General features: G+C 38.1%; 1 protein-coding gene across 1 annotated transcript in view; it reads right to left on the minus strand.

Moving 5' to 3' along the window:
* Nucleotides 1-23,550, minus strand: part of sema4ba (sema domain, immunoglobulin domain (Ig), transmembrane domain (TM) and short cytoplasmic domain, (semaphorin) 4Ba) — a 69,061-nt gene extending 45,511 nt beyond the window's left edge. Inside the window, exon 1 of the mRNA XM_040131911.1 lies at nucleotides 23,432-23,550. The gene's annotated coding sequence lies outside the window, so the exon portion shown is untranslated. The remainder of the gene's footprint in view (nucleotides 1-23,431) is intronic.
* Nucleotides 23,551-24,040: the final 490 nt, after the last annotated feature.

The following is a 24,040-nucleotide window of genomic DNA, read 5'->3' on the forward strand; positions in this document are numbered from 1 at the left end:
GCTCCTCAGGTGGGCCATCCAATCATCGTGCAGCAATCATCAACTCTTTTTTTTTCTTCACCCCTCCCCCCCACCCACACACACACCCCCACAGCCACATATCCAGTAACCACCATGTCCTGCTCTGTTCAGTACAGGCGGAATTTAATCAAGTAATTATTTCCCTTCTCAGGCAAGGAATCAATTTATCTAAAGAAGAATATGTCTAGTTAGACTGCCAAACTATTTACTGGATTAACACTTTGTCAAACCAGAGCCAATGGCACAGCTCCAAAGCAAAAAAATTCAACCAACTCAAAAAGAGAGAACAAAGGAACAGCTCCTGATGCCCTCAGGTGGGTGGCCCCATGATGATCGCAGCACAGATTCTTTTTCTTTGTATTTACCCCCCCCTCCCCCACACATACACACCCCCACAGCCACATATCCAGTAACCACCATGTCCTGCTCTGTTCAGTACAGGCGGAATTTAATCAAGTAATTATTTCCCTTCTCAGGCAAGGAATTTACATTCACTAGTCCAGCAATATCTATATTATTCTCAAAGCTTGTGTCATAGAGTAAAGGGGTGGACAATTCCTCATATACCATGAAATTTGTCAGCCGGTAAGAGATTTTTCTATACCATCTATACTGTGGTAGATTGCCCTTTAATATCTCTGGTTGTATTGAGTCATTGTTGGCAAAATTGTAAATCAATGAGCAGGACAGCGGTGGCAATATTAGACTGACAGAACTGTTGAACCAATTTGACTAAGTATCTTTATCTGTACACTTTTTAATTTACAGAATAATCCCAATCCCATGAAAAACAAATTATTTTGTTAAACTATTTATCTATTAATTTAATTTATCTATCATCATAGGCCTATGAAAACCATGTATCGCTAAAATGTCAATTTTTCCTGAGCTAAGAAAATAGCCCTGTTTTCAGTTTTATGATGGCCCATACATAAGAGGAAGAAGAATTTTTTAAACCCATAAAGGAACATTTAATTATCTAGTTTATCTAAAAAATTCAAAATCACCAAAAGTGTTGATACATGGTTTTCATTGGCAAGTGACATATACAGTATACAGTTTCTCAACTGAACATGTCCTGATATTAAAACTGCAAAAATCAGTTGATTAATCATTTATATTAGCTTATTACAATTTTGGTGATCGATTAATTGTTTGAGTAAACAATATTCTCTGGTTTGAGCTTCTCAAATGAGAAAATGTAGTGGTCTTTCTTGTCTTACATTACAGTTAACTGAATGGGGCTCTAGGCATTGTGATGGGAATTCTTCACAATTTTCTGACATTTTATAATCATTAGTTGCAGCCCCACATAATATATAACAATATATGATACAGAATTACATATATCTAAACATATTGCCCATCACTACTATACAGGAAGGTTTTGGTGCCACTAGGACCTCAAAAGGTCTGAGCTGATCGAAGTGCAAATTCACCACTTTACATGTCAAGTTCGAATTACACAGACATGATCAATATTTATATACAACCCTAAAAAATAAGACCGTTTGTAATAATTTTAGATTCCACCGCACATTTAACATCAGAACTAATAAATTAAAAAAAATAAAATAATAATAATAATAATAATAATAATAATAATCTTACCCAATGGGTATCTTCAGTAAACTATAACCCTCCAGTGGTGTACTGACGTCAACTTGTCAGGTGATACTGATGAAGGCGTAAATGACAACTGGAATATACTGCTTATAGTTTCAGCTGTCTATTAATTACATTCATGCTGTGGCTAGATAGCCTATTATTCAGCAAATGCAGAAGAATAATGGCCTCAGGGATAATATGTCCTGTGTCTCAAAGACCAATTACCTTCACTGTAAACATGACCCCTTCCCCATGGGGAAATCATAAAATAACCCTTGAAGTACCACATGGTTTCTCTCGGCTTAATCCAAGCAAGGACCGTACTCTGGAATATATCCTGATCCCAAAGGGCTGATGAGACTGTGATCTGGAGATGTGTCAGTTCATCAAGCCTATTACAACAAAAGAGAAATGTTATACTCCTAATGTACTGAGAGAAATGACATGATGAGATGAATGGATAGTATTAGACAAAGGAAGTGGAAATGAGTGATGACTCAAGCACAGGGAAAATCCTGAAGATAAATTAGTTATGAGGCCATCTACATGTGGGGCAGACGAGAGATGAAATATTAATTTAGCATCTGATATAGTGCAAGAGTTAAGGTTAAGCAACTTCCCAAATATCACCTACCAAACATTTACAGCCAACCCACTTTGGTCCTGTGCTAGAACTACACATCCCATTAAAAGACAGCGACGAAGAAGGTAAAGTGTTAGGGTCAGCATTTACGTAATGCACCGTAAATCAGAGTTGATTTCCGAGGCGAGTCAAAAATCTGCATGCAGGTAACACCCACCGCATCATTCATCTGGGCTACATGACTTTCATTGTACACGCCCAGTTTTTGTAGGGCACACAACTCAAAGTGAGAAATATGTTCCATGGAAGTAAGTAAATAATTATCCGATGCAAATTGATTTTCTAAAAGAAATCAAAAAATACAGTAAAGCTATGATCTTCTAAAAAATGTCATATAAGTGGGGAAAAAAAAAATGCACAGGAGATGAGAAATTACTTCACACCAAAGGTAATTGCAGCTTTCCACGACACATGCTGAATTACCTCTGAGCCAGCACGGGGATCCGTCACATCTTTACCATGGAAACCAACACCATACTACTGTACATGCACACACACTGAGGGAGCAATTGCCATGGTATCCAGCGCCGTGGCGACAAGAAGCTTTCAGCAACCAGACCAATTTACTCAGCAGCTAACTGGCCACTCAGTCAACCTTCTGTCTATTACTCCCCATTTTCCTCTCTCACCTCCTCCTCCTCCTTTCTACTTTCTACTGCCTCTCTATTTATTATGAATTTCTTTTGTCATGAGCCAGAAGAATTACCTGTAATCGGCAGAGGATGAGATCTTGCAGTGCTCAGTAGGAGTGGCTCTCGATCGAGTGGTGACAGAGGAAAAGAAGCTCTGCAGGGATCCCAAGAGATGCCCAGAGATGCAGCTGAACCGGCACCGCACGCAAGCATACACCGCCACGATCACCACCAGCAAGAGCAGCAGCAGCAAATGGGAAGGGGAGGGGAGGGGGGGGGGGGTACATAAAAAAGCAGGAGAGGGGGTTGCTCTATCAGCAGCAGGAACATTACATCATAGGCTGCCTCTGTGGAAGGGTGGCAGAGGAGTGGACGGAGGAAGGGAGGTGCTCCTTGTAGCAGTACTCTCTCTGTCACTGCTGAGCTCTTTTCAGTGCACACAAGTCCAAATTTAATATTTATGATCAGGTAATTGTAAAATGCCCTCAGTGGTTAGAGCCAGACCTATGAAATAATTAGATCAACTGCACTTAATTGTGTACCATCACTGGGGTTTGTTGTCAGAATGGATATAATATGATGTACACTATAATGCGGCTTATCCCTTTGGGGCAAAGACTGTGTGTTTTTGTTGGTGTGTGTGTGTGCGCTTGCATGAGTGTGTGTCCAGTGCATGGGAGCCCACACAATGTCTATTCTCTGTAGTAATTCGATTGCGTGACCAGTGCTTGCTTACCAGTGCTCACAAAGCGTGCTGATATTCAACCTCTGAAAAAGGTCATCTGAGATTCCTTGCGGCGGTTGTGAGTGGATTGGTGCAATTGTTAGAATTTAACATCTGCTCACAATGATTATATTTGAACTTGGCTGTCACAACAAATTTGGCAGGAACTGCTGTGCGAATATGCCAATGCTTCAAGCACAACTCTGGCCACAATGGGATGGATGCAATAGTCACCTTTTCCCAGTGGTCAGCTGCTAACCACCGTTTCATGCTGGTGCACCACAGACCACCACCACTGATAACAATGGTTAGTTAGAACCACATGATCTCAGTCCTTCCAAACAACTACAAACACACATCCACAAGTATGTACACGCTGTCAAAAGGACACACATTACCGAAACAGGCTGAACAAAATACACTCAGTCAAACAGCAGAAAATGACAGCCAATTGTTGTGAGCAGAGTGCAAAGATCCCATGTCTAATCTGGACTAAGAGTGCAGTGGTATGTATACTGTATGCAGAGATTGAAAGAAACTCTGAAACTCTTACATTCCTCTCGTTCCATTGAAATTTTCTTCAAATTCTTCTAAGTAGTATTTTTGTAAGAAAACAGCACTTAAACCTGCGTATGCATTGTTTTTTTGTTTCTTTTAACATTATGGCTGTAATTTAGAATTATTTTTTTTACAAGATCATTGTGCAGATTATATTCACGATTATTTGAACAATTGTTTTTGTACTATAAAATATCAGAAAATCTCCCAGCATGCAAATCACTTGTTTTGTTCATGAACCGGTTCAAACCACCGGGTTTATACCATCATAGGCAACAGAGGATGTTTGAATACATTCATGCTTTAAAAATGATTTAAACAATTAATCAACAGTCAAAACTTTTTCAGATCAACTTTTTGTTGATCAACTAATCGCTTTATTGCGTCTCTGTGTAATTTGAAAGGTGAAAATCAGAGTGCCAAAATCACAGGGAATTATCACCCGTCTCTGAAGTTTTTAGCTTATTGTTTTGGTTGTACATTGTGCACTTACTGCATGTTTGAATCTGAGCCTCTCATCAATCCCAGTATCTCTAATAAACCAACAGTACGCTAGCATAAGAAAGGCAGACCTACCAAGTGGCCAGGTTGACACAAGCCGAAGACCCAAGCATTTTTGTAATGGATTGACGGTTTAAACCGACCTTAAATGTAATTACTGGGAAACCACTTGTTATTATTACGATTAATAACTTATAATAATGCCATCAGCAATGTTAATGTATTCAGTTGCACAGCAGTCGATAAACTAAACAGACTGTCATGTATAGTGTAAACAGACTGCAGCTGTGTTCTCTCATACAGTGTGACATCTATCACAACCCAAACAATTGAGAATAATAATAACTTCGATAAATTGGTTACACAAAGATGTAGATCTGTTGTTCATGGCAAGAGAGCAATGTGTAAAGTAAATAACAAAGTAAATAAAGAAGCAAATCAAACTCATCTGTATTGTAGCACTGCCCAAGTACTGTATTAGCTCTAAGTCCAGTTTAAGAGGTAAACATTTTTCACATTGGTGGACACACTGTGTCCTCTCTTTTCAGCTGGAGAGCTACATGAATGCCTTTACAACTCTGGATAGCAATAATCAGCAACTGATCCCTTACAGGATCTAGTTTTGTTCAAAAACAATGGAGAAGAGATCACTGATGAATTCAAAACAAAACATCCTGCTATACTGCACAGCTTTTAACCTATAGTGAACTTAAGTGAAGCCAGGCAGCGTTCTCGTGACGGTCCTGTCCAGGCTGTAGACTAAACAGATCATTTGCCAAAGGAGCCCTCAGACTAAGAAATTAAGGAAATTGAGCAAACTAATTAGCTAGTTAAATCAGCATATTTTAAATCTTCTCCTTTATTTATTTAATTATCACTGAAGTGCACTATCAATATAATGAGACAGCTAACTGAAGGGTTAGCATGAATTTGAAGGACAGTTGTCAGCGTGTTTTGGCACGCGAGTCCATTGCAGTGAGGATGACACAGTTTGTCCTGAAGGCCAGAAATGACAGACCACAGAGACCTTTAATCTGAGGCCGGATGGCCAGCTAAAGAATGAAACTTAGCCCTTTAAATGTCCATGGACAACTCAACTCACGGCCGTCATCTGTGATCTGTACTTATGATGGTCGCCACACACAAAAAAAAAAGAGAAATAATTAGGCCTAAATAAAACAACGTGTGCTGTTTTACTCCGTTACAGTCCAGCAAATTCAAAATAGAGATCCATCATTATAACTTGCAGATGTGACCTTCACAAAAACAGTAACAATATCATCTCGGTTACAATACACCCAAACAGAAGGAGAAAATAAAGGAGCACTGTATGTGCAGCAAAGACCCTAATAAGTGTGACAGTGCAGACAGAAAAATCCATCTAACTGCTCTTTTGTCCGACTCTCTCATTTTAAAATGGAGCATAAAACATTCCTCACATGCCAAGTATTGTAGGTTGACTGGAATGCAGACTGTACTCGAACAAGGCCATGTGATTTCCACTGTGTGTGTGACACTATTCAGTGGATAACGCCTGAGGAAGGAGGGTACCCCAGAATGTAAACAGCACTCCAGACAGACATGACCTTTGCTAACACAAATTGGCTGAACCCCTTATGACCGCAGGGGACAACAGCCTTGAAATATTATTGCTGGAGCACACAGGCTATCATTCTACTTTCCCAATGAAAAGCCTCTTTTCCAAGGAGCTGTTCTGTTTCACGGTTGCAAATAGATTCAAGCAATTTCTTTGCAAAAAGAAAAAAAGAAAAAAAAGAAAAAACAATGACAGTATAGAGAGACGAGAGTGATCCTGACATGGCAACATACAAAAAGCTATTTCTGCGGTTTTAAATAAAAATTGCAGAAGCATTATAACACAGTCAGATGTGAAATTTGGAAAACCAAATTATGAGCATCAGACAAACAAACACAGATGTGGCAACACTTTTGACTGATGTTCCCATTATAGCCTGCTCATAATGTCTGAAAAAGGTCCCCTCTGCAGCTCAGTGGAATATACTGTAATTAAGATATATTCATGACTTATCTAATCAATCTGCAACCTGTGCTACCAATGCAAGCATTATGTGAAAACTGGCCAAACACTGCTACTATTCATGGCAATATTACTCATATTCATAAGAACTGAGTTTGTAGTAACACTAATTTTTAAAGAGTATTAAATTTAAAAAAACAAACACACACATTGCCTCATAATTAACAAAATAATGTTTTGGGTTCAACCACATACAAATATTAAAATGTATATAAGCAGATATATACATGTTCTCAGAAGCCACAGAAGCAATCTATTTTCATGATCCAATTTGGGAAAATATCGCCAGAAGGGTTAAGTGTCGATGAATTGTCGATCAAATTTCACACATGCAGGAAGAGGTGGTCAACTGTGGTAACATGGTGTTGATTGATCACACTTAGCAGCAGCATCCTCACTCCCCTCCCCTCTACCCAAGCCTCGGAGACTACTTCTGAAATTAAAAGGTCAAAGGTGATTGGCTGTCCCCCTCTGTAGCCACCATGACATACACTCTGATATTACCATTGTGTAGCAGGCAGTACAGGATCGAGAAGTGACATTAGCATTAGTATGGCAATACCCAACCTCACACATATATGTAAGGCAAGAAAAAACAAAGCAATCAAAAGTTAAAATTGGTAATGTGATTCACAAACAGACTAAAACTTGTAATGGATTGTTCTAACTAACTATTGTTCTACTAACCATTGGTGATAAATGTTAGCTGTCTTAACAGGGGATTTCAGACACCACTGAACTTAAACACGACCTACTGAATGTCAAACATATAGACCATCAGACCACATTTGTTTTGAAAACGTGTTAATCCAGTGGTCTCTCTGAATAAACAACATTTTCTTATGTAAACCCTCTTGTATTTCTTGTTCACATCCATGTGTACATCCCAATTTATAACATCAACTTTAACAAGGGATATCCAGTGGAGTGTTGATTCTTAACGGAATTGGAAATTATAAGAAAGCCTTTCCCATTGCAGGGGGTCATTTGATATGAAACCTGAACTCTATTTCTGGCCTCTAACTTATTTAAGGCAAGGAAGTCAGTGCAGATGTTGCTATCAGTAAGAATATTAAGAGCAGCAGTTGCATCTTATTACTTTGTCTTGGAATAGTGATCTTAATCCCAGCATAAAGTGCTTTCATCTGTGAGATAACAGAGCCCCGCCCTTGGCACCTTTCCCCAGGGTCTCAGGGGCTCTGCTACAGCTGCTCCGTTACAGCTCTGGTGCAATGTGAGACATTCACAGTCCTATCATGCCAATGTTTGGTATTTGACCATGCGTTTGAGTAGGGCTAACGAAAGACAGTAAACTATAAACATCAGTATTTTGCTCTCCTTGCCCAACCTATCTCATTTCCTAATATGGTATGTTTTGTTCAGCAGACCAAATTGAAACAGGTGCATCATTTCTCAGGATGCAGGGCTAAGAGAAGGAATGACAAACTTTTATGTGATGATATCGTGTAGGTGGACTTTTAACGCAATTGAATGTGTTTATACATTGAAATCAATGTGTTGAAAGTTTTCTTTTTTTTGTAAATGGCAATGGCAGTAAAATGTGGAGCATTTCCTCCTCCATATAGATGAATTTCCAACTGTATATGGATCAGTGGAACCGAAAATAGCCATCACGCTGTTCTGGAAACCCTTGATACTAGTGACATGCTACATGATAATGAGATCTGTCTCCTCTGCTGCTGATCAAAGAGGCTACAGGTAACAACTTCGGGGTCTTCTCTTACAGCACTAGCTAACCAGTCACCTTGTTTACAGACTCTCACTGCAGTATCATGTTCTACGTTACCGCGGCAACACAGCGATTATGTTCACCTCTCCATTCACGTCCCACTCTCGTCCCCCCAAGAAACACTCTTCTTGTCACCACACTTAGTTGACAAAGCAGGCATATTACAATACGCATTGTTAGGCTGATCTAAAGAAAGCTCAGAGCCCCACAGCAAGGTGAAGCTGGCTACATTAAACAGATCACCAGGTCTGTGGATTCAAAAAAGATACGTAAATTTAAAATGATTTTTAAAATCATGTGACTGAGTGGAGTATAAAGTTTGTCCCATTTTCAAAAAGACAAAATTTAGGCGCAAAAAAAGCCAAGTCAGAAACTTTTATTCTTGCAACCTTTATAACAGCGATTAAAAAGGAGCAATAGCTCTTTCAAAATGACTTCTATCTTAAAATTCAATTGCAAGACAACATTCAACTCAGATTTGAAATTAGCATGCAGTTATTGTATTTTCTGTCTTCAACATTTATGGTTCATGTCATGAGAAGGTTGATTGCGACAGTTTCAAATGTTTTAATTACCACCAAAAACTGCTGGTACAGCAACATGTGAATTTAATTTGTGAGTCTAACAGGGTAAGTAATAGCTATTTAATCTATCCATCATATCTTCCCTGGCATTAAGGAAAAGCAGTAATATAGCAATATTATTACCATTATTATTTAATTGTTCTTTGGGCTCTAACGAGGCCTATTTTACAGTTGCATATTTTTCAATTTTTGTCCAAACTAGGTTCCAGTGACAGATGAGTGCATCTGATCTCCAGGTTAAATAATCCCCAGGATTATATACCAGTCCCACTAAACATTATTCTGTTTTTCTCTCTCTGTCTAAAATTAAACATTTGGGCAATGGTAATTTGTGGGCCTTACTTAAAAAGCAGGTATGTCTGGAGTACAGTGAACTGTAAGCACATTGCAGGCCTGTTTATTTGCTGCAAGCGCCTGTCTGCCGCACTTCTAATGACAAGGTGAGAATCCAATAAAAAAGCAAATCAGTTGCCTCAATTTGAAGTTGAATATCACCGGGGGCACTCTTCTGATCAACGACTAGGAAGACTCCTATCCATTTACTGTGTATATGAACAGTTACAGTATATTCATTACAATCTATGTGTATTATAATGCTGAAATGTGAGCTGCTGTGTACCTTAAGATTCAAAAGCTAAGCTTTAGTACAAACCTCAACAAAAAGTACTCTGATTTGCTGTCTGATCCTTCCTAGTGCACCTCTAAAGCAGTTAGCTGATCAACTGAGGACAAAATTTCCACAGTTATTGAACTCAGTTACATATGATTAACTATGGCAAGAACTGCTGTAGCATCTCAACTCATGCACAGGTTTGTGCATTTTGCATTTTAAATAGAGTAGGGTGTCTAGTAGGGCGTTGATGGGATTGTGTAAATGTATACATTTAATCTGTTTTAACAAAATTCATTATATATTTATTTCCATTTTATATCTTATTTCCACAAAACAGTATAGATTCTCACAATAGATAACAAAAAGATATGGATACATTTTTTGCAATGGTAAATAACTGTACAGTCTTACTTCTATATATAAATGTGAACCCACGGTGAACCATTTTAATGAAATGAGCTGAGGCAAACACTCAAAGCCTGCTTTAATAATATCGTATATAAGCAGCATAGAGCTGTCGGACTGTGCAGAGGGCTTCAATAAGATTTAGAGTGGCTTCATCAACAGTCTACCCTGAGTCATTTCATGAAATATTTAGGATATGATGCTTGCTAACAGTGGTGCGGGCAAAAGTACATACTTCAGTCACATTAGGTAGCTTAGGTGGGAGCTGCATATAAGGAGAAATGAGGCTAAGTTACACATTACTAGATTCTATTGAGTGGTATATTTTTGCTGTCGAGTCAACAATTTAAGACATTAAAAGTAAAACCTCTTTCGACAACAAGTTAAAAATGTAACTAAGTAAAGCAGAATAAAAGATAGAGATAAGAGTGCATAAGAAATAACAACTGAAAAGCTTTAGAGAGAAATAATCACAATATGCCTTTGCAATGACATGTTGTCTGTGTCAGGTGTTCCAGAGCAGATCTCTATTTTTCTAAACCTAAGCACTGCTGATAATTCTACGCCACTGTTGCATCACAGTCATGTGACTGAGTTTATAAGAGTACACCAACAACACACCATGCATAAATAGAAATTTCACTGTCACTATGCATTATTTTATTATGCCTTGAAATGTTTTGATTTTTAGTAATTTTGTGAGACAAGATAACTATAAATTATTAGATAGTAAATGTCCATTATTTCTCTAGTTGAGAGTTGAATGATAATGATCATGTAAGAGCAAACACTGAGCATCTCAGTCCTTTCTGTCCTCTCTAGCCCACAAAGATATATTTGCAGCATAGCATCCAGCAATTACGAAATGTTTTTTTGTGAGTCCAAACCTGACTTCTAGTTTTCTGAACTGGACATTTAGTCACAGACATAGTTTTTACTGTCTGTATCCTCCATCCTGGAGACCACTGGGACTAGAAAGATATGATTCTGGTGCATTAGCAGAACAACTGATAAATTATTTTCCTGACATTTACTGTAACTATTCCAACCTCCTATCACAACATGACAAGGACAGAAGTGCAGGAGTGTATATAGCTCCGTGTAGTCCGCAACAGTCATTGTAGAGAGTAACAGCAGTAGAAACTAGGAATTGTTCTGGTATCTCATTCATTCATGAACTGAAAGCTGAAATAAAATAAATGTACAAAACTTTACTATCAGACATTCCAACGTAGGAAAAAGGCTTACATTAACAACATACACATTATTTTGTGAGCTTGTAGCAAGTTTGACACTTTTTGGAGGGCACACACAAACCCACAGTGCTCCTTACATTGCTGCTGTTAAGCCAGACACCAAGTTGAATTATGCAGTGTGCGCAAACTTTAGTCCCATGCCAGGCCTAATAATACGCTGACCAGAGCGTGCAGGCCACAGCCAATACAAGAGCAGTTGAGGCCTCCATTTCTGTGCCTCACCCAGAAATCCTCTCAGGTCACTCCTCTCTGCAGGCCTCTAAACTTAGCTCAGCCCAGAAACAGACCAGATCAGAGAATGTCTGCCTGCTGCTGGGTCGCGTGGCAATCCCTCAAAGGGTACAAAGATATGTGAAAACTGCTCACATTCTCAGGCAACACCATGGACAGCACTGAACCGCAACAGCAGTTTAAATCCCCACAAGTATGAGCAGTAGTCAAGACCTCCAGATGACAGGAAATAAGGAGAAAATACTCAGTCATTGACTCAGAAGGGATAAAGAATATAAAAATCAAACAGAGTTTAACCATGACACAGTTGCCAAGGCACAGGAATCTTGAAGACCTAAATTCAGATCAGTCAGTAAGAGTGAAACTCTTAATTTCTCTGCACCTATGCATATCAAACCTGGTTACAGCCTAATGGTCAAAGCCAAAGAGGCTGCAGAACAAAATTCTCTGTAGTAATTTTACTCTTACTTTAACTGTGACTTACCCTGGTGTCTAAAAAAAAACATAAATACGTGTGTTTCACAGGCGTTGCGATCACAGTGGAAAGACCAGCTTCAGAAGCTCCAATGACACAGGTCTGTCTGTGGCAGACAAGTCAAACCATGTGTGAACTCTCCCCACCCTTTTCATATTACCGCCGCCTTGGCCATGTCAGCCTAGTTTCATCCCATGAGAACCAGAAGTACACTAAGTTGCTCACAGCTTCCATGCTAACCCGGAGAACTCCGTCAACATCAAACAGACCCATTGCTACAAGAGCAAGTCGTCAGTTTTCCAGTTTAACGTCTGTCTCACGCTGAGCCCAGGAAAACGTTTCCAAGCCTTTGTCAGTGCTAGTTCTCTAAGGTCAGTCTGATGTGTTACAGCCCTAACCAGCAGATGTAAAGGCATATGCATGTACACAGACCGGTGCTTGACTTTGATCCTACCATTCTAAAGAAGAAAGAATCACACAAGCAGCTGAAGGAAATTTTACTGGTTGGTGTGTGTTAAAAGAGAAGTGATGGCTCTGTAGTAGAGTGGACAGTTTTTTTGGCATGTGACACAGGACGGGCAGACATGTGCACTGCATAAGCAATGTGCTAGAATATCAACAGTGTTAACTGAGTAATCGGTATCTGGTAATGCCCTGCTTTATGACTTCAGACAGTGAACATGAATCATGCATTTAATTATACTGACTTCAGCAGAAATAAGACACACCTGAATCATGGATTAAACAAAAACAATGTCAGATCTGTTCAGCCAAGCTAACATACAGTTATATTCACTGAAGTGTGACAACTGAAAACAGACTGGAAAGCTGCTGTACCTTTTCCTTCTCATTTATGCCAAGATGGAGCTGCAAAAAGCACTGCATGACTTGAGTCTGACCTCTTATTGGTTTTTAAAATAGATGCACTCACTCACAGACAAACATTTGTGACAAATGGGGTTGTTCATATTCCCGGAAAAGGGTTAAGAGGTTACAGAGAGGAAAAGCAAGCTCATTAGTGTCCAGTACAACCACACAGAGATACATTACCAATAACAACCTTTCCAATATGAGAAAACAAACTGATGAGCACTGACTAACTGAATGTAGCTCTATGTTCCGGTCTGGAGTGATTGTTTTCATATTAACCTGACCATACGTAAGAGTAAATACATAAAATATATATGAAAAAAATCAATAATACAATTTAAACATAAATCCAATGTTCTGTACTTACTGACAGTGAGCCTTTTAAAATACTGAAAGCTTCTTGCTTCAACTTTACCCTACATAACATCTGCAGGCTTAATGGTGTAAGTCAATGTCTGGACATAAAACCACAGGAACGGTGGATTTTTATTCTGGATTAATTTGTTGTTTTATGCATTTGACAAATACAGCTGTAAATGACTGACACACAACTGGTATAAATTCAAACTTTACAACTCACTGTAATTTGTTTTTTATACAGTGCATTACCTCACCTTTGCTTTGATATGTAAAACAGCTCAAAGGCCATCAACAGATAATCCACACTAGGGCTGCAACATTTGGTCTATAAAATGTCAGAAAAGAGTTGAAAAAATACCCAGCCAAATTTCCTGAAGCCCAATGTGACATCACCAAATTGCTTGTTGTGTCAGACCAGAGGTCCAAAAAACCCAAAAGCCAAAAATCCAAAGTGCTCAATTTTAGTACCCAACTGCAGTAATGCCATCACATATAAGTACTGTCAAGCCTGCTGGAGATCTTGGGTACAAGCCTGTAAAAATTCAACAGTGTCATGCTAAGATAGAAATAGCCAAAAAGCCTCATCAGATGAATGCTATAGTATCTGACACAGAGACAGAGGAAGCCCTGAGCTGGTGCATGCTGTGATCTAGCCTGGTCAGTCTAGTTTCTGACCATCTGTCATAGAGAGCCCTTGTGATGTTAGCACCTCCCGCGTACCTCAGGTGTTGACTAAAATTGCTCTATGATGCAATAAAGAAAAGATATATTTTGACAACACAGGACTCAACCTGCCAGGATTACTTCTGACGACTGTCAGGAGCAGCCTGCAGAGATTATTTCAGAGGGCTCCTTTTTATAATTTTAGCACCTCACACTCACTCAGCCCTACAGGTCCAATGATTATGCTGCAATATAGCACAACAGATTCAGGCATACACATTTAACCCGGAGCCATGAGCCAAATCTCCTTTCTCAAGGTTAAGAATCTTTAACATCTAAAAGTGGTAGACACAAAAAAAATATATCACTTATATCGTACAATATAATGCTATCAAACACACAAACTAAAGTATAAGAAAGAATCACTACATTGAATCACCACCTCTCTGACACAATCTTAAAATCTCTCTTATTTGTTTCAGCAACTCAGGCATTGTATGCCTCACATCTAGGGCTCATTATGCTTGATTTTGATTTTTCAAAGCACAGTTTTTTATTTTATTATTTTTTTTTTTAAATCAACAGAAACAGTTATGCAAAAACCCAAGTAAAATCTAAGGACTGATCAGTGAAAAACAAGCCTTATTCTAATTTTAAAGCATTAGCAATGACCTTAGTCATTCTGAAAATAAACAACACATTGTAGGTGTGGAGAGAGGGTCATATTTTAGTTGTAGTAGGAAAGAAAAAAAAAGTGAAATGCAACAAGTTTCATCCAGTCCCATCGTCTGTGTTCACATACACTATCTGATCTGCTGTTCAATTGTGAATGCTGTCCATGGTGAGTCAGGCTATTATTGCCCCCCTAAAATGAGCGTACAGCACAACATCCAGTATTTTTATTATCAAATCAGGAATAGGGACACTGTCTTGCTTTCTCCTCAAATTCTCATGTCCCTGGTTTTTCCAATAAGCTCTGTCATCTCAGATACAACTTGACAACTAGTTATGTGAGGAGAGGGTGAAGTTTGAGTTACTGGCAAAGCTTTGATAATACCACATCAGTGGCAGCCATGCTGAAAAAAATTCCACTATGTTTAACCGTGCATTAACTGTACAACAAAGGCCATACACGGAACCAGCTGCATGATGTGATAGGGGTTAAATGACAACACTGTTGCCTTTAAAAAAAAAAAAAAGCTGAGACAGTCATAAAACCAATTCCACTTTGGGTATGGGCTCTTCTCTTTTAGTCCAGAAATAAAGAACAGGTGTCTAAACATCTTTGTTCCTATGTGAAAGAGTGGAACAATAACAACTTTCTGATAAAAATCAAAGTAGCTACAGAACCTATTTCACAGTCTTAGAATTATTTATGACAACATTTACAGGACAGCATAGAAGAATCCTACTTGAAATCTTTAAAAAAAAAAGTCTATGAAATGATCACCTTTTGCATACATCTTAACAGATAAAAATGAGACTGTGATGTCTATGAGTGATGTGATTGTCTATTATAATCTTCCCAAGGGTAACCTGCAAAATTTAAAAATAAAAAGGTCTAAAAGCATTGTTTTGTGTGTGTGTTTATCTAGGTCTAACTATGAGACCTACAGGGAGCTAGATATTCCTTTCTGACCACAGTAATGCAGGTTTAACTCCCATCGGCAGCTAATCTGAAAAACTAGTCAAACGTGCATCATCCACCCTGGCTTCCCTTTAATTTAATGTTACAGATATTTAAAATACATTTAACTGTCAACCTGAGTCCTCTAAAAATCAACCGAAAAAAAGAAAGACAGTGCACTTTCAACTATAAACACAAAACAAGCAGTGTACAGAAAATAGAAAATTTAACTTAACTGTATCTGCTCTGAAAACAAAACTAATATAATTCTGTGCAATTTGATGATTTACAGGTAATGCAACAGTACAATTTCAGACTCAACAACTACACTACAACTTGTGTCGTAAGAATAGGTCAAACATAGGTGGAACACAGCAGTCCTGCGTCGAAACTCAAATATCAAAGTGCTCAACACTGTGTATGTTACTGTGTAACGTGAATTCAACCTAATGGCCTTTTATGGCTTTTCTTGTGTCCTAAGGCTACTGCAGAAAGCCAAAAGATTCAACTGATATTTAATAGGTAAAGCTGAAACAACTAAAATGTTGCCGTTGAATCTTAATTTTATGACAGTTTTTCCACCATGACAAACGACTACAGTTAGCTTTACGAACACTGTGGATGAAAAAACAAAGACTATAGAGAGAAGAAGGGGATTTTACCTAGGAGCTACACATGACAAAAGCTGAAACTGATATATTCTGAAGTAACTGAATACCTTACCAAAGCCGAGAATTAGGCCTGGAGCACAACATCACACATGGCACCTAGGCCTATTGACAATCAGTAGCTTGAAGGGGCGCTGTGATGGAGTTTCAGTCAGAATCAGAGTACAAAATACTACCAAAGTACAAGACACTGGGAGATATTTGCCTTTAGTCTCCAGTTGTGGCTTTTGAAAAGAAAGCACATATCCACTTACAGAGCTGTATACAGATCAAAGAAAATAGTTTTTGTTTGACCAGACTTAAGGCACACTCAAACTGGCCAAAGTAAGGGGAGTGGGAATATGTCCTGAAACAGTCTAAATACTTCTCGTGTACAAATGTTACAGCCAAAAAATTCCAATCACACCTTTTATACTTCCACGCCTGCCTTTTTTCTTGTTTTTAGTAATTATTCAGGAAGTAGCCTTATGTAACAGAAACTGCCATTGACTTGTAAATCAAAATAAGAATATTTAAAAGCTGAAATGTAATTGTACTTTTAATTTAATAACTTTTAATTCCCTTGTACTGCGGCTCTTGTCATGGTCAACTACGTTGCTGGCCAGTTCTTATGAATTCTTAAATGTAACTGACTACTTGAGGAATCTCTCTTCTCAAACCCACAGTATGCTTTTCTGCATCTGATATTACTATTTTGGGAAGTAAAAGTAAGCCTGCATCTAAACCTGGACTAATATATTGATTATCTTCAGAACTGCAATTATAGTGCGATAGGAACTACTTTGAGAAGTTTCACAAATGGGCACAACAGAGGTTTTAAATCAGGATCCTGGTAAAATGTGCAACAGCATCTGAAGAAAAATACCTCCACTGTCTGATTATAAATTCTTATCCATGCCTCTTGCTTGTTTTAACAGTTCAGTGATATAATGCGCACAAGAAACTACTAAGGCACAAAGCATGCCAATACTTCACATCTCCAATTACATGACATTTCACAAAACATGTTAAGAAAACAGTCTCAGTATGGAGTTACTACAACCAAACTCTCCTATCATTATTCTGGGGGATTTTAACAGGGCTAGTAAGATAGCTAGCTTGTTAATTAGATGATGAATGTAGTGTAAAAACTAATAACAGTGTTCTAAGATGGCACTCCTTCATTTCAACAAAAACTGCTCATCAGGCAGATTAACCAAAGACATTCTTCAGGCCTCTTCATTTCTGGGCCCAAAGCACATTCACATTTGTGTCTTTCTCTGGCTGAGCTGGTCAACGGCCTATCGAGTAGGCTGAAACTGTGTCAAAATCTTGTAAATGACTTGAATATTTCGACAAGATATATTAGGCATTAACAGGCTATGCTATTTAACTTATTTCCTCAACATGAGTCTTTTTCTATATTTAGCCCAACCATTTATGGAGAGTTTGTGTTAAGATTAAATGAATCTTCACACTAACTCTTCATTCAAAGCCCACAGTAGCTCTATAATTTATTATTTATTCCTTTCAGGTCATGGTCTGACTAACAAACAGGCTAAGCTGGAACAGACTAGTGCGATCCAGTTTGGAATAATTTATATACTGTAGCTATTCTATACTATTTTAGGAAATAAATACGCAAAATCAAGGACTCATGGCCACCCTTGGAGCACAGATTAGTGAGTGCATACAAGTGATAGCATCAGACTTTGCATCAGAGTGTTAGAGTCACAGATGTGTGTGCACACATACACTCACCCCTATATCAAAGAGCCCTTCTTGAGGCTTTGCATAGCAAACAGGTGCTAGATTAAATCGGAAGGGTAGAGACAAAAGCTTAGTGTCTGTTACTTGGCCTGTCACCACAGAAGTCAAGTCAAAGCCTGACACGATAAACCTAGACTCACGTTTAAAAGCAAGGGGAGTTAAAAGACACAAATGAATGCCAAAGACAAATAAATAAAATCTATTGATTGCTCAATAGCCAAGAAAGTGACGTACTCTAGCAAAGGTGATTTCCAACATTCGATCCATGCAATTTTGTGTACTAATATAAACTTTGGATCAGGCAAAGACCATGAAAACACAAAGCAATTACAGAATGAAAACCAATTATCACACAACACACAGAATGCACAAATTAACTCTGACTGTGACATAACAGCTGATTAATAACCAAAGCAACAAAAGAAACACTATACAAATTTTAAAAAGACATGGCTGGTGTTTTTCTGTTTTTGTTTTTTGTTTTTTTTAAATCACTGTCACGAACATCATGAAAAGACCCAGAACCAACAATGTTTTAGTCTATCGATCAATACTTTCCAACTTTCTACCCTGTCTGTGGCACTAAACTCCAAGCCCATCCATACCTACTGAAGATGCAACTCTTTTGAAATAGGCTACAAATAGGCTAATTTCCTGAAAAAACATTTACCAAACATGACTAAAACAGGAGTAAAAAGTGTATTTGCAGGGGACTATTTTCAGCTGCAGCCCATTAATACACATTTGGGATACTGGCACATATTAAGGGCAACAGGATAATGTATGTGGGACTGATTCAAAAACAAAACTCCAGAGCATGCCCAGGTGCATGGTAATGTAGGAACATGTCACCCTGTACAATAGCGTGGCTCAATTAAGTGTTTTTAATAGTTTTTGGGCAACAGTGGAGCCATATGGCACAAATGAAGAAGCTTTATTAGCCTTTGGCTTCACAGGCAGTACATGTTAGTAGAATCAATTCACTTTTGGCATAGGTCTTTTCATGGGATTTGTTGGCAGACAAAAAAATATAGAGTATTGACAGCCATATTCTTTAACTATATAAATTTAGAAAACAGCAATATTCAAGAGACCTTAAAGTTGTGACATGCAAACTAAGCAAGGTGGTTTTCTCACACTGACTTTCGATTACTGGTGATAACTGACATGTACTGTAACCACCACTGTAACATATAGTGTATGGAACCACATTCAAATCAATTTAGGTATTCTAGCACCAACCACCAGCCAGTCTTTTCTTTATCCACTATTCTGCCGGCAAAAACCATCGTTCATCCAAACAAACTATTCCTATCAGACTTAACACAGAGTCTAAACTGTCAGAAATAGACTATTTTTACAGAACACAATCACACATTATTCAATAGGGCTAACTAGGGGTGCAACTAACAATTATTTTCATTATTAAGTAATTTGCTGATAATTTCCCTGATTAATTGGTTAGTTTTGTTAATAAATTGTCAGGAAAAGTGAAAAAACTGCCATTAGAATTTTGACAGAGCCCAAGGGGATGTCTTAATATTGCTTGATTTATCTAACCAAGAGTCCAAAACCCACAGATGTTCAGTTAACTATATACAGTATATGATCGCACATTTGAGAAGCAGGAACCTGCAAACATTTGGCAACGTTTTCCCTAGCAAAAACAACTGGTTGAGTGAAACAATGAATCAGTAATAAATAATATAATATCTATACATTCAGTAATAAAAAATGTATAGAGCTGAAACAGCTCTATACATTATTTTAACACAAGGTTAGATAACAGGCTTTGTAACATTATCCAGTTTCAGTGGTTAGAGTTGACCTGGCCTAACTCAATAACATTTTTTTTGCTGCAGGTGGGTTCACCATCCCTCTTACCCCCACGGGTGCAGTTGGAAGAAAGTCCCTGACACTGTGATCGTAAATATTGCACCAAGCTTTAAGGCGCAGGCTATTCTGAGAACAAAAGGAGTAAATCAACAACAAAGTCATGGGCCGGACAGGTCTGCACCTGTACAGCTGGGTGCCGCAGGTTGTGACATCATGCAAAGTAATACAATCCCCAGACAGCACTGTTGTGAGCCATATCAGCCCAAAGGGGCATGGTCCAAGCCAGGAACAGTGAATGAAATTGTCCTATTTACTTACAAAAACATCTCTGGAGCTTTTAAGTTTTTCATCTTTTTCTTCTCCATAATAATATATTTTCAAGCAGTAGCACAAAATGTTGGCTGTTTCCTTGTGTCCAGTGGTTTTCTATCAAGGTTATTGTATCACTTTCATGCAGAGCTGCATCTTGAGAGCAGCCAGACCAATGAATTTTCTACTTCTATCCTGCCTCATCTGTTCAGTGTCAGTCTCAGCAGCGTCTCATGTATACCAAAGCCTCCCTAAACACATCAATCATGAAAAGCACACAGAGGTTATCTATGACTCTCTGAATTTGTAGATGCAGCTAAAAAAATTTAAATTCTTTACCCTTGGTTTTTGGATAAAACGATTAAGCTGTTTCATGGGTGAAACCAAGCCATGATTTTACCATGCTTTTATCAACAAAGTAAAACATTACCTGCAATATGATTACAGTACTGAATGCTAAAATGCCAAACAATGAATGGGAAAATTACAATTTATTTTAAAAAAAAAAGCCTCGTAGGTTTACTCAAACATACCTGAATGACATCAAATTTGCATTTTGAGATCTACTTGAAAGCATGAAAAAATAAGCAAAACCACTCTAATGTAACTGTTTATCAGACCATAATTTTTAGTTGTAACATTATCATCCTGCTTTTGCCTGCTGTTGCTAATGAGTGACATTACAGTCACCTTCAGCAACTCTAAGTAAATGTTTGTGTTGGATTTCATTATTTTAAAGTAAGGTGTGTCCAATATTTTGCTCCCCAGGGGGACGAGACTATTGAAAAAAATTACCACAGAGCTTAATTGATGTCTGTCTAACACCATCTTAACAACAATTGAAAAAAAAATCAAGCTTTAGAAAGATAGTTCTCACACAGCTATTGTACTGGATTGTGTTAAATTGTACGGAGGCTGCTTTTATTGTGCACACCCCTGCAAGATACAATCATCTTATGCTGCACCCAGATCTCAAAGTAGACTGCAGTGAATTATGCCATATGATGATGGATTGGGTTCCCTCTAGTGGCCTCCTAAACATGCCTCTGTCAACATCCTGGAGTTCTTCTCAGTCCCAAACATTGCTCGTCAAATGGCTGCTTTTCTCTGTTTAATGTAACTGTAACTCTAATAAAGGCTTTGGGGCTTCCGGACCATTTGTCATAAAAGCAAACTGAAGATATTAGTCAGTGGTCTGAGTCCAGTTAATGGTCTCAGACCACCATTAACTGGCATATCTCATTATGGTTACAAAAATGAATAAACTAAATGGTTAATCAGTGACTCAAGAAATAATCAAACAATCAATATTAACATAATACAGCCTTAATGAATGTTACTCATATAGATTCTTAGCTGTTGTATAACTAAAAAGGTCTATGAAGCTGTTAAAGTTAATTACATACCAGATCTGATGTATTAGTTGGTAGCAATAAGACCAACTGACTGCACCACTTACCATAATTTAATTAACCTATTAAGATAAAAGTAAAGAGGGCATGCAGCTGAACTCCCTGCCTGTCTTTCTTATACACACACACACACACACACACACACACACACACACACACACACACACACACACACACACAGGTTCAAACATAACACCCTCAACACTGTCTTTCAGATGAGCGCAGTACTGCCATATTACTAATTCTTCCCCAAAACATAGACAAGGATGTGGGTAATCCTTAGCAGTACAGCTGAAACTGATAGTCAATGAATCGATTAGTCGACTGACAGAAAATTGGCAACTTGCAACTATTTTGATAATCAATTAATTATTTGATTCGTTTCTGTAAGCAAATATGTCAAATATATGCTGGTGTCAACTTCATAAATGTGTGTTTTCAGCTTTTTTCTGTTTTTTATTATAGTATACTGAATCTCTTTGGGTTTTGGACTGTTGGTCAAACAACACATCTGAAGATGTTACCTTGGACCCTTAGAAACTGTGCTGGACATTTTTCTGTTTTTTCTGATATTTTACAGACATAGCAATTAATTGAGATAATAATTGGCAGAACAACTGATAATGAAAATAATTAGTTGTAGCCCTCGTACTCGACTTGGTTAGTCAGGTAAACAGCAAGGATGAGACCAATGCTGCAGGTATCAGAGGGGCAAAGCATTTCCAGCTTTGTCCTTGTGTAATGGCTGGTTGGTGAGGGACCATGCCTTTGACACTGCACTAGTTTATCTGAGTACTTTCAAGGTGGTGGTGGGGTCTGGGGGGGATATCATAAACCTCTGCATGTATGCATGTGTTATATGTCCCCCTGTTGACCTTCTCATTGACAGGTGAAGAGAAGTGTGTGAAGGATGAGGCATATGGCAAGTGTTTAAAATGTGCTCGGAATGAACAGGAAGCTAAATTTAGAGACAGCCGGACTGCATGCAAGGCACGAACTGAGGTGAAAACCCATCCTCCTGAGCTGAAAAGGTTTCAACCTGAGCAAAAATTGTAGACTTATTCCAAGCTGCATGACTCACATCTTGAATGCAGCAGCCATTTCAAAAGGTAGCATGTTTGCAAGGTAGCTCGGACCTGACTGGCAAAGGAGCTGCACCCAGGTTCAGTTCCCTGGGAAAACACTGGTTGATCAATTTAAGTTCAACAAAACAGCAATAAATAATTTCTGAGAAAATTATATTGGGGAATATTTGGACATGAAATTAATGTTCCAATTTGTCAATCATTTAATTGCTCATGGCTATAGCCTCCCTACTCTGCAATTTTTCGATCCACTAAAGTTCTTGAACACCTGATTCAATTGAAAGCTACACCTTTTTGATAGCTTTTTAACGAGGCTGCGAGACTTAACACGAGTGTATACAAGTTAGCCTACAAGTTAGAAAGTGTACTTTGGAATATCGCTGGCCTGTTGGCTGTAATTTTACTTAATACTAGTACAGGGAAGAGTGCGGAGAAATAGTAAAAAAAAAAAAAAGGCTAGGTTTAGATAAAATGATATTATCTCTAGATCGATTAATATTATGGCATTCAATCAGCTAAACAGCAGGAGACAACAACTACTTTAAATCCTTATTCGTCTAACCATGACAATTAAAAGCCACATAAAAGCCCACTAGGAACTTAAGTTAACGCTATAGGAGTTATGGGTCAGACATAAAATTACTGCAATACTTAAAGTATACTTTAAGTAATATTATGAAGTAGAGTGAGCGGGTTCCAGGGTGGTGGGTTCAAGGCGAGTTAAGTTAAGCTAACGGTAAGCATCAGTATCTCAATACAAGACAATATTTTAAAAACCCCGCAGGCACTCACCGCGGTTGTAAAGACATTTTCAGGATCCTCGTAGACTCTTCTTTCCGACTGAAATGAAAAATATTCGGTCGGCGGCACGGCAGCAGAGAAGATTTTAACAAAAGCGTGTCCTGTAGCTTTCTTCGACCAAACGAAGATGGCAGCCGGAAGTGACCTGTGTCTTTAATCGTTCACCATTAAAAAAACAAGAAGGCAATGACAACTTACAATATTTAAATTTTTTATTTTTCTTACGTGCAATATATTGATTTAATGTATTTTTTATTTTATGTATTTATATTTTTTTCAATATCTGGCCTACATTTACATATATGCTTGCTATATCTCTGATTTGATCAGTTTTGTTTGTACATATTTTGTATGTATATGTTATTCTGTTAGTAAAGTCATAAAAAGATTAAAAAAAAATTTAAACGTCATTAATGCAATATTAATATTCTCTTTCTGTCTATAATAGGAGACAGCTTCAACTTGAAGACAATACGGAAGGAAGGAAACACTAAAGGATTTCCATCTATCTATCTAGAGGATATCTTAGAGGATATATTTTAGTATGCGTCATCTTTAGTTCATCCTGGGTTTCAAGGGGGTAGCAGTTATTAATGCTGT

Source organism: Xiphias gladius, chromosome 8 (genome assembly GCF_016859285.1).
Source record: "Xiphias gladius isolate SHS-SW01 ecotype Sanya breed wild chromosome 8, ASM1685928v1, whole genome shotgun sequence".
Lineage (NCBI taxonomy): Eukaryota > Metazoa > Chordata > Actinopteri > Istiophoriformes > Xiphiidae > Xiphias > Xiphias gladius.